General features: G+C 44.7%; 1 protein-coding gene across 9 annotated transcripts in view; it reads left to right on the plus strand.

Annotated features, from left to right (window-relative positions):
- LOC133490999 (uncharacterized) overlaps positions 1-12,679 on the plus strand; it is a 102,184-nt gene that overhangs the window by 15,882 nt on the left and 73,623 nt on the right. The window contains exons 1-3 of one of the 9 annotated variants that reach the window (XR_009792326.1): positions 5,668-5,736; positions 5,840-5,884; positions 6,352-6,534. The exons of the other annotated variants lie outside the window; for them this stretch is intronic. The gene's annotated coding sequence lies outside the window, so the exon portion shown is untranslated. Of the gene's footprint in view, positions 1-5,667; positions 5,737-5,839; positions 5,885-6,351; positions 6,535-12,679 lie in introns of those variants that run through there. 9 annotated transcript variants of the gene reach the window in all.

Here is a 12,679-nt window from a genome sequence, read left to right on the forward strand (position 1 = left end):
GCATTCCCCGGCGCTCAAATCTACGTTTTGGTAACTAGCTCATCTCCGTTCGCTGCCATGTCGCACGCGTGAGCGCCGGCGGACTCCGCCGACATTTTGTCGTCCGTGCAAAAGTAAACTAAACGTGACGAGAGAACAAGGCCGCGCGATTCCGTGCGTCTCGACATCAGCACTTGCTAAATTATGGATGCTAGGGAGCGCAGTCTCCGCGCGCGTCGTGTCGCGTTTGCGCTAACAAGCGGGCAGTTCGTGTCGAGTTTTTTTTTTTTTTTTGTCTCTCCCGGCGCATCGGCTTGGAATCTTTCGGCGCCCAAACGGATGCGTGGATGTCAAACACGGAGACGTTTAACTAGCCGTTAACCGTCAGCAGCGGTGAGAAGTAACAAGGTACAAATACGCTAGCAACGCCGCTTACGACGTGAATTCATTCCGACAACAACGATCCTGAATATATTTTTCTGACAGCAAGAAAAAAAAAAACATCAATGGCGGTATTAATATTTTCAAAGTTATCACAATTGGCACTAGAATACAAATACTTGATTCTGCACCGTTGAGGCTCTTTTTGTGAAAACAAAGTACCATTTTTTTTGCGGCCCCTGTACTTGAAAAGCTTGCGAACAAAAGCCAACTGCTGTCATAAAAAGACTAATTTATTATTTAGAGCTTATGCAAATAGTGCATAAGCTGCGGCAGAGTGTGTTGACAGTTTCCCCGCCAAAGCTTCGAGCCGCATATCCTCTTTTTATGATAATAAGTAATATTATTGTTAGCGTGGGCGGCACGGTGGATCCGCTGGGAAAGCGTTGACCTCACAGTTCTGAGGTCCCATGTTCAATCCCAGACCCGGCCGGCCGTGTGGAGCTTGCACGTTCTCCCCGTCCGTGCCTGCGTGGGTTTCCTCCGGGCGGGCGCTCCGGTTTCCTCCCACATCCCAAAAAGATGCAACGTTATTTGGACACTCTAAATTGCCCCAAGGTGTGATTGTAAGCGCGGCTGTTTGTCTCTTTGTGCCCTGCGATTGGCCGGCAACCAGTTCAGGGTGTACCCCGCCTCCTACCCGTCGACAGCTGGGATAGGGTCCAGCGCTCTCCGCGACCCTTGTGAGGATAAGCCGCGAAGAAAATGAATGGATCATGAGCACGGGCGGCACGGTGGATCAGCTGGTAAAGCGTTGACCTCACAGTTCTGAGGTCCCGGGTTCAATTCCGGAACCCGCCTGTGTGGAGTTTGCATGTTCTCCCCGTCCGTGCCTGCGTGGGTTTCCTCCGGGTGGGCGCTCCGGTTTCCTCCCGCATCCCAAAACCATGCAACAATAATCAGACTCTCTAAATTGCCTGCAGGTGCGATTGTGAGCGCGGCCGTTTGTTGATTGGTCTGGCGACCGGTTCAGGGTGTACCGCTGGGAGAGGTGACCCTTGTGAGGATAAGCGGCTAAGAAGATGGTTAATATTAGCATACCAGAAGTGTTCATCTTCGAAAAACAATTCAAAGAGTTTTAAAGTTGACTCTTTAGTGGTTGCTTCCGGTCGCTGGCGTCCGAGCGGGTAGACGCGAAGTTCGCGGCCAACCGCGGCGGCGCCAAAAGCTAAAAATAAAGCCGCGCTGGACGCAACATGACAAAGACCGCCGAACCTGCCAAGAAACAAAAGTCTCCCGCCACGCAGGTAAAACTTTTAAGAGGACGACAACAACGCTCGCCAATAAGCGAGTTATCGTCTGCGGATGTCTGGATTCAGGCGAGCGTCGCACCAAACGTTTTCTCATCCCGGTTTTTGTTTTGTTTTCTTTTCCGGCAAACGCGATTGTAATCTCTGGGATACAAAATATGAAATTGAAGATGACAGGGCCACATTTGGGGATGAAATGGAGGTCGCCCCTGTTGTCCTTCTCAGCGGGTTATCCGGCGGCAAAATATCATCTCGACGTTTTTCAGCGCGGGCTGGAAAGTTCAAGTCAAGATAAATTTTGCTCCAGAAAACTTAAGGAAGCGCTTAGATAAAAAAAAAAAAAAAAAAAAATAATAATAATCATAACGTTGTACTTTTTTTTAACGAGAGCTGTCTCTTCTTTTTTTTTTGCCTCGCTCGGGGATTTTTCTCCCATTTTGCCCCCCCCCCCTCCAGACTGGTCGGGAGGGTAAATTGGTGGAAAATTGCAGTGACGGCGGAGAAGCCCCGAAAAGGTGAAACTGAAGCGAAATTAAATTTGTGTTTTTTTTTTTTTTTTTTTTTGCAAACATCAAAAATCAAAAAACAAATGCGGTGGTCGGAAACAAGGACGACGTCGCCGTCAATACGCGGAGCTTAGCTCGCGTGTGCGTAAAGCTGTATAGCGCAGGTGTCAAACTCAAGGAGCGGGGCCCAGATCTGGCCCGCCGCATGATTTTTTTGTGGCCCCCGGAGGCAAATTGTGTGTATCAACTTTTTTTTTGTTCAAATCTGTACCAAAATTTCAAATTGTCCTATCATAAATGATATCAATGAGATATTACAAGCATTTTGGTGTTGCCAAACAACACTCGTTGGAAAAACCCACTCCCCCTTTGATTTCTGATTCCAAAACTAGTTCATAAATTTCACGTGTAAATATGATGAGGTGGTTAAAGATTTTTAGCGTTTCGCGGCCATAAAGGCCCTTTGAGGGAAACCGCAAGCACAGTGTGGCCTGCGACAAAAAATGAGGTTGACACCCCTGGTGTATAGTTTTAAAAAATAATAATAAAGGGGGGGGGGTTGAGAGAAAAAAAATGAATATAATTTTAGATTTTTAAAATGGCAGAACGGTACCTCAGCTGGTAAAGCGTTGGCCTCACAGTTCTGAGGTCTTGGGTGCCTGTGTGGAGTTTGCATGTCCTCCCCCGTGCATGCGTGGGTTTTCTCCGGGTGGGCACTTCGGTTTCCTCTCACATCCCCAAAAACGTGCAACATTAATTGGACACTCTAAATTGCCCCTAGGTGCGATTGTGAGCGTGGCTGTTTGTCTCGATGTGCCCTGCGATTGGACGGCGACCAATTCAGGGTGTACTCCGCCCCCTGCCCGTTGACAGCTGGGGTAGGCTCCGGCACTCCCCGCGACCCTCGTGAGGATAAGCGGCAAAGAAAATGGAACACTCTAAATGGCTTGTCGGTGTGAATGTGGGTGTTATTGGTTGTTTCTATGTGCCCTGCAATTGGCCGGCAACCAGTTCAGGGTGAGCCCCGCCTCCTGCTCGTTGACAGCTGGGATAGGCTCCGGCACTCTTCGTGAGGATAAGCGGCAAAGATAATGGATGGGATGGAGAGTTTTGAAAAAACTCAGAAAAAAAGCTGCATTTTTCAACTCATGCTTCATTATTGAGAAAACAAAAGATAGATTCAAATTTTCAGCCTGATTTCTCATTAAAAATTGTATCCTTGCAGTGAAGATTTTTTTTCCAGTTAAATGTCACGCTTGTCTTTGCTTCATTTTTTTTAAATTTTTTTGAAAAATGTCTTTTAGTCTGAGAAATTTGAAAAGAATTTTATTATATTTTTCAAAATATTTATTTATTTAATTTACAGGGAAAAAAAGTCAAATTTTACCCACAAATATTTTTTTTAAAGAATATGTTCCTTTTTTTTTAAAATTACAATTATTTTTTTTTTTTTTGGGATGAATCACTGGAAAAAAAAAAAAAAGCCAGTATCCAATATTTGTTGACATTCGAGGTGAGGCCAAACATTTTTTCCTGGACGAGCTTTACAAGCTCGTCATCTCATCGGAGTCGTCCCATTTTCACGTCTTCCGTGAAGGAAAAAAAATGTCTTTGTGAGAAGAGAGAGAAAAAGAAGGCAGGTGGGATTGTGACCCAGATTTGTTTCGTCATTGTCGGGAGGCGCGAATTCGCCTTCTCGCCGCCGCGAGAAAATAATCACGAAATGGATTTTGTATCCACGCCGACCGACCGCATCAAAGGTCGCTCTTCTGTCCTTTTGCAGAAAAATAATAAAAAAATACTCTCTTGCTAAGTGAAATCCAAACAGAGAGCCGCGGCAGATGTGAAAAGTCGACACACCCCTGTGCAAATGCCAGGTTTTCGGAAGCATTTCCGATGCTTTCCGTCATTATTTTGACCGACGACTTCTACGATTCAGTTGGGGGAGGGGAAAAAAAAGGCAACAGCTGTGAAAATACGGTATGTATGCAAAAGTGTACACACCCTTTAGTAACTCAAAATGTGGCTCCTTTCACGATTGACCAATCACATTCATCCACCCATACATCCATCCCTTTTCTTAGCCGCTTATCCTCACGAGGGTTGCGGCACGGTTCTGAGGACCCGGGTTCAAACTGTGCGGAGTTTGCACGTCCTCCCTGCGTGGGTTTTCTCCGGGCACTCCGGTTTCCTCCCACATCCCAAAAACAGGTGTGATGGTGAATGCGGCTGTTGTCTGTCTCCATGTGCCCTGCGATTGGCTGGTGACCAGTTCAGGGTGTACCCCGCCCGCCTCATCCCTGTTGACAGGTGGTATAGCGCTCCCAGTGACCCTCGTGAGGATAAGCGGTGAAGAAAATGGATGGATGGTTGGACTTGTCCAATTCATTTGGGGGGGGGGGAGAAAAAAGACAACAACTGTAATAATACAGTGGTGATGCAAAAGTGTACACACCCTTTAGTAACTCAAAATGGGACTCTGTTCACGATTGACCGATCACATTCATCTATGCGTCCATTTTCTTCTTTGCTTATGCTCACAAGGGTCACGGGGAGGGAGAACATGCAAAGTCCACACAGGTAGAGCCGGGATTTGAACCCCAGTCCTCAGAACTGTGAGGCCAATGCTCTACAGCTGCACCAGTGTGAATTTATGTAATCGTCCAAGTTTTTCCTGCACCTTCTTTCAAAGCCAAAGCAAAAGCATATATATGGTTTTTTTTTTTTAATTGTTCATAGTGACTTGTTTATGTTTGTGATTAATTTGGTGGTGTGTGTGTGTGTGTGTGGGGGGGGGGGGGATAGCAGATAGGTGCCACCAAACCCTTTTGCCGCATTTCAGTGTGCTTAAAAATCATTCATAACTCGATATTTATATTTTGGGAGGGCGGCGAGACTTTCACGGGTTTGTTGTCTGCGCGGCGACGACAAGACGCTGTCGTGAGTCGAGAGGCGCTCGAGGGAGCGCGTCCCAAAAATACGGCCGACCTCCCGCAATCGGGGGCGCGTTACCTTGAGGCGCTGCTAAATGGAGCGCCGCTTTTATCCGCCGTCATCCGCAGCTCAACTTTTATTATTAGATGTGGGTGGGGGGGGGGTAAGAATGGAGCTGCTTGTTTTCACGTGCGCTCCATTTGAATTTATTTCATTTTTTTTTTACAACACGTGTCAACAATATGCAGCTTGGAAAATGGATGCCTGGATGGTGAGAAAATTATTCTTTACAAAAAAAAAAAAAATACATCTTTACTCTTCTATCCATGCCAGCGTTGTAGAGTGACATACAGAGGAAATTAATATTTATTTCATCGATTTCAAAAAGGAAATAATTGGCGGGTGTATTTTTTTTTTTCCGCTTTATTTTGCGGGTGTGTCCGTGACATTTTTAAAATAAAAAACACGTGCCTAGCCCCAATTAAGATTAACAATCGCTGATGTAAATGGAGCTATTTGTAATACGGAATATAGGATATGCTTTTATTTTGAAAATGGCCATACCGGAGGTTTTCCGGTGACCGGATCTCTACAGCTGATGTCGCGTGTGGTCACCTAACAAGCATGTGAGTTACTTTTCCACGGGCTACACCTCCGTGAATGTACATACACTGTTAAAATGTTTGTCGAACATGACATTAATTATCATTATTCCTTTTGACTGTAAAGATTACTTCCGATGACCGCCGTAATTTGAGAAGCAGGCTAAATTGGGTGAGTATCGCTTTGCATTCTCTGTCGCTGTTAGCTTAAATGCTAATTAAACAACGCCGCTAGCTACCTGAAAAGACCAACAAGTTATATTTTGCTTCAAGCTGTGACGGTCGCAGGAGTTCTTTTGAGTGTACTGAATCACTCCAATCAGTTCCTTGTCGTGTACTTTAAGGTAGCAAAGGTGGTGGTGGGGGGGTTTAAAAAAACCCTCTTTGCTAGCTCAGCTAGCAACCATCAGTCTGCGTCGGTTTAAGTCCATCTAGGCTCTCATTAACCAGCCTGGGTGACTTGATATGCATTCTCGTGCATTATGACAAACTAAATGTTATAAATAAAAATATGAATGCAAGTCCAATTAATTACTGATGATAAAATAAATAAAGCAGCAATACAATTAAAACATGTAGCCTGTCCAATTTCCAAACGTCTCCATGGTGGAAATCCGTTGGGTTTTTTTTTTACTCCAGATTGTCATTTCCACGTGTGAAGACGCTCCCGTCCTCCAGGGAGGGAACCAAACTGAGAAATAACGCAACACATTTTCGCACTCGCTGCCGAGTGCAAATGCAAGGTAGCGAGCGAGCGAGCGCGCGGTCGTATTTTTGGACGTGCCGACATCTCTGAAGATAGCATCGCGCCTTTTACGACAGGTGAGCGCCAGTCGCTACTTGTTGCCGCGTCCGGACACGCTGACGCCACACCGCCGCGCAAGTGTAAATATTTTTTGTTAATTCACAAAAAAAAAAAAAAAAACGGAAAATAATCATTGTAACACCCCCAATTCCAATGAAGTTTGGATATTTTTGAGATGTTGTTTTTAATGCTGTGAGTGCTGCCTGACGGGTCAAAGGTTACAGTCATTCAATGTCAGTTTTTGGCCCTGCGACTTAGGTGCAGTGATTTCTCTAGTTTCTCTAAATATTTTATTAACGATGGACCGTAGATGATGAAATCCCTAAAATCCTTGCAAATTATACATTGAGAAACATTGTTCTCATGTGACCCTTGTAAGGATGAGCAGTTTAAAAATAGACAGATGGATGAAACCAGTCACTGTGATTTGACGGGCGCTTATGCGCTACTCGCAAAATCTGCAGTTGAGCACGAAAAATCACACGCGTAAAATTTGTTACGAGGAGAAATACATGGATATTGAAAGGCGTCGCTTATTTTGCGTAGTCTTGACCAATGTACCTCCCCCCCCCCCCACACTGAAGCACGCGTTCTCTAACGAGCTGCTGCTCAGCCCCCTTCCCTACTTACTCGGGTACCTGACACCGCCCCCCTCCGCTCTTAAAGGGGTACAACTTATAATGACAAACAGAACACACACGCGCAACTTTATATCTGCGGGCGTGACCGACCACACCCGTACATTTTTCAAATGTGAGTGACCGACGAAACAGTTTTCTTCACCTGTTGGAATATTTGCTTGGGCAATTGTTGACAAAGTGATGAACATCAAATCATCCGAACTTGTGAAAAACTGAGCCTTTCGGTAGTCCCCTTTCACACCCATTCGTGACAATAACGTTTTCCAAATAACTTCACTTGTACAAAGTTCCATTCCAACATATCCCTCAGATTTTTCAGTATTTAGTTCCCGCTGTCCGAGCTTTCTTGGACACATACCTTTGTCCATGTAAAAGGAAGTCACCCCGGATGGGAGTCGAACCCACAATCCATGGCTAAGGAGGCAAGTGCCTTATCCATTAAGCCACTAGGGCATCTTGCAAGTGTGGAATGTAAAATGCTAACACATGCTAACAAAGACAATAACGATAACATACAGATGCTAATATACATCGTAGCATACTAGCAAACATGCTAACACAGGTTAACACAATAATGTACACATGAACACAGATGTCAATATAGAAATGCACTGTACATAGACATTATAATAACAATACTTGTTAACGTACTAATTTACAGGACAACATACGTTAAGGTGCTAGCTTACATGTTGGCGCAAGCATTAGGGTTTTTTTTAGTTCATTTTCACGTTAACTTGTATCTATCTTATCTTGATCCACGTTAACGTGCTAATTTCAACCTGAATATATAGACGCTACATGTCAAGCTCATGCCTAACAGTCATTTGCCGAGCAGCCTGACACAGACAGAGGGCCAGAGGAGGCCAGATGGCCGCTACCGCCACGCTCCATATGGGCCCGCCGCGGCGTGCGCGTCTGCCTCAACGCACGCACACCAACGGCCAATCGGCAAAGCCCCTCATGTTTGCCTATTGACTTTAGCGTTCCACATCACCAAACTCACGCATGTGGCGTGTCCCACGTCATGTTTGTCTCAACACGACTCAAACGGACCAAAAACACGCCAGTGTCTGGCAGCGGACATACTGGAACTCGTAAGGCGCCGGCTTAAGCAGATGCGACAAATACTGCCTGGCACGGTGTCTACGCGCTATTAATGCATTTCCACTGGCACGAGAAATACTGTTTTTAGTACTGTTCCGAGTACCGTGTCTAGTACTGCTTTAATCGTGGTTCAAGCATTGTTTCTTCTGTTACTAGTACTATTTATGGTACTGCTTGTAGTACAATTTCCTGGACTAATTCTATGCGCGTAGCATTTTTTTTTTTCTTCTACATTTTCCATTACTATTTTAGCAGTTTGGTGGAATCTTTAGTAGTATTTCAAATGAAATGTTCCAACATGCTAGTTTGGTGCAGCTTCATTTGAATAAAAGTTTTGACGAAGTGATGGTTGGGGAGCTTTTAATGGAGTATTTGTGCACGTAGCCACAAGCTAATGGCTAATTCCCATTATTACACGCTAACTCGTGTACTTCGCCCCGCGGCTAATGAGCTCCCAACGGGCGCGGACATTAAGATGCGCGGCTGGCGCTTTAGCACGTGCGTCTGTGTCGTCTCCGTTAGCTCTTCGGGATCCATTCTGATGCACTTGCGCACAATGAGCCTCCTCCACATCTGGGTCACTTTGCTTTCTCAGTAATTATTCATGAGGCTATTTTTAGTCGCACACTTCTTCTGTGGTTTTGGTTTTGCACGCAAGGCATCTTCACCCGTCGGTCCTCCAGGAGCAGCAAAACATCACGAATGCGCTGAGCTAGCGGATGGTTTCCGATCCAGGATGCGCTAGATAATTAAATCCACGGCAGAGGTCCCCAGCTACCGTGTCGGTTCCCGAGCTAACCCGTGCAGAAATTTGCTCCACGTATAATAACGAGACCGACGGGTTACTCTAAATTGTGGAAAGCTGCCAGCAAAGTTTCATGACAGATTTAAAAATCTGTCATTGATGCTAGTTTACCTCGTAAGCACAAACTTTGGAAGAAGCCATGCCGGTAACGACACAGGTTTGAAGCGACCGGACTATTTTAGGCAAAAGAACAACTGGTCCGCAGTCCCCGAATCAGTTTCACTTCACAACATGATAATTGGTAGACCACGAGGTAAGCCACCAGAGCCAGTTTTTCCATTTCTGGGGTTTCTCCAAAAGAGTTGGCACTTGACAACGTGGTCATGTCTATCATGAGTAGACTTAGAAAGAAGTCTCAAGGAGCCCTGCCCAAATACACGCAGCAAGTCTGGCATTTTAGTTTGAAGCGACCGTTCAAGATCATTCTTTTGACATTTTGTAGGTTATCGTTCAAAGACAAAGCGATTAGTAGTAGATTAGACCCTATTAGTAGTACCTCTTCTTGACAAATGGGTGATGGTAAATTCTGAAGAATTTTCGATTTTGCCGTAGAGTTTGGCTGGTGCATGGCAACAAAGTTCGATGTTTTGCGATCTCTGAAGAACGTTTAGTGGCCACAAAGCTCCCGACGATATGCAAGACTTTATCTCAAAGATTCAGATCTTCATGGAGGCGGAGGGCGAATTGTTGAACTATTTATTGGAAACGGTCAGGATGACGAACGGTGAGCTAATGACGAAGTTCGCAACGCTTGCTCTGTCAGATAATAAAACGCAGAGCATTTACATGACGACACTGTGTCTCAAGGTTCTCGTGCGGGGGCGGGCTGGTGCATAACATTACCATAACTTCCACTGTGAAATCCTCATATCTTATTCAAATCATGTGTGATTTCGTTTGGTTCGGAGACGAATAAATCGGCCTTCGGCGACATCGAACAGCTAGACGAGACAAAATGCCGTGACGTGGGACAAGTCTTGTCCTTTAATGTCCATGAAGGATCTTCAGTCAGAATTTGCGTGTACTGCAGTGCTAGCAAGACGTTTGCCATCTTTTTGTTCCTCACTGAAACCCTCACAAAAAGTAAAATATGAACTGTAGGTTTACAGCCTATCACGCCGCCAACGTGTTTTTACGGATCAGCGCTTTTTTTTTCTGGACCAATGGGATGAAAGGAATCTTCAACGACATCCATTCATCTCCTGAGCGAGGGATTGAGGGCAGTCACGTTCCTCGCAGCGTCTCTCAACCTGAGTATCCCGAAGTAGATTTACGGGTTGAAGGTCACTACTTAACCTCCTGAACCGTCCAACACGCTGCTAGGGGCGGTGGTGTGATACGGCTTAGATTCGGTATCAAGCTGAGGCCAAGCAAATGCAGGGACAGTGTACGAGATACTAATATCGATCGTCAAATTGCAGAATCTGGATGAATAAATGAATTTTCGTGCCCTTTAAAGGTTCTGTATTTTACAAATCAACATTTTCTAGTATTTGGGAAATAATCTTGTCTCTACAGTTCTTTCGTAAAGATAAATTAAAATCATCCACGTATTCCTGACTTCCAGATGTTTTTCTGCACAGAGGCTTGAAATCAGATCATTCGAATTTCTCAAGCTTATCTACGTCACTAGTGAAGATCTCCTGTGCCTTCTCTTTTCGCTCACAAGTTGGGTCTTTTCACAGAGGCAACCAAATCTGAGGGAAGAAGGCGGTCTTAGCCATATATGGACAAAGCGGATACAAAACTGGGTCAAACAGAAGTAGGTGTCAATAGCTGTCATAATTACAAAGAGAACGCATGCCCGCAACTTTATACCTGCGGGCATGACGGCCAACACCCGTACATTTTTCAAATGTGAGTGACTGGAGTAAGATTACTTTCTTGTTAGCTAGTCAACCAAAATGGCGCTTCCCTGCGTGAGGTGTAATTAGAGTCCATGCTGCTAGCAAGCTCTAGCGAGGCTAGCCGCAGTACGTATCCGAGTTGCTACGTTTGAATAAGCTGGCCTATTGCTTTTTATCGTTGCTAAAAGGAAAAAAAAAAAAAAAGAGTAATTGAAAATATTTCAGAGACCGTTGAGCAACTTGACGTGACCACACTGAAGACTCTCTCAGATGTCGAGTATTGGACTTTTCCAGCGAAGTGATGTTCCTCGCGGGGCCGAACTTGACCTTTTGCAAATCTAAGCCGGACCGACTGGAAGTCAAAGTGATGTATCATCTTCACGTCGCTTTGATGAAGGACGCTGACCTTTTAAGACAAGAATGAATCCCATAAGAACGTTGCAATCCAGAGAAGGCGGAGGAAGGTGTCCGAAAACCCACACAGGACGGCAGCAGCCGAGTTCCGAACCCCTCCGAATTGCGGGGCAGATCTGCCAACCACTTGTACTTACTTCCTTGCGTAATGTCTCCTTCAGAATCCCTCTCGAATTCCAAGCTGTACACCCGAAAAATGACTTGGATTTCAATATCTGGCATCATCATCATCGCGTCTCTCGCTCCTCGAGTCCGCCTCAAAGCGCCAGATTGGATATCGATCATTTCAGGGACTCCGGAGCGGACGGCTGCTCCGCCGGGGCCTTCGCGTACAAAAAACACAAACATAAACAGATCATTTTCCCAGCGGCGCCTCATTTTAGTATTTGATCACAGCCTAACGGCACTTTTGATGTCGAATGCAGCGGTCCCTGACATTTCTCTGCACCGTGGATCGGTTTCGCATGAAGAATATTCTGGATGGATTGGCATAGAAACAAAAATGATTACATGTACAACTCGGCAATAGACTGGATGTAGTTGTAATTTGTGCGAATGAGAAAATGACACCCCAAGTTTGTTACTTAGGTCCAGTTTACTCCACATTCGTATCAACAAAAATATGATTTTCTTTGTTTAGCTTTAGCTTTAGCTAGTACAAAATGGCCCATGGAATTTTTTTGTAAAGATTCACGAGTTGTTATGAAACTTCCCGCTCAAAAACATTTTGGTGCGCTGATACTTAAAAAAAAGGCAAAAAGTCGTTGTTTGGGATTTCTCTTAACCACAGCAACAGCTAAAAATAAAAACAATAGCGCGATCATCGCAAAAAGTCTTTGAGAACAACTGTACAATATTTTGGGTTTATCGGTGGCACTTGCTTTCATGAAAAATCGGGACAAAATTTGGGTTTTTGTATACATTTTATCATATATACAGTGCATATACAAAGTCAACACACCCCTCCTCAAATTCCAGGTATTTGTGATATCGAAAAGTGAAGCGGTGAAGCTAGCAAGCAACCTCATATTATGTTTGAATGACTAATTGATGTTGACTACTTGTTGTAGCATATTGATTTTTTTTTTTTTAATTTATTTTTATTTTTTTAAGGGGGGTTGGGGGTGATTTCCCAAGGACAAACTGTGCACCCTTTCTACAAAAAATAGTTAATCCCATGTAAGAAGCATAGGCTACCTTACGGTTGTTAGCTGAGAAACGCTAATCATAGTTACCATCTAGTTGAGCTAGTAAACGTAGCCTGCAAACTTAGCGAGCATAGCAAAAAGAGTTTGGATCGATCCATTCTGCTTTTGAACGATTGTAACGGATTGAGACGATTTGCTCT

The sequence above is a fragment of the Syngnathoides biaculeatus genome, chromosome 17, assembly GCF_019802595.1.
Source record: "Syngnathoides biaculeatus isolate LvHL_M chromosome 17, ASM1980259v1, whole genome shotgun sequence".
NCBI lineage: Eukaryota > Metazoa > Chordata > Actinopteri > Syngnathiformes > Syngnathidae > Syngnathoides > Syngnathoides biaculeatus.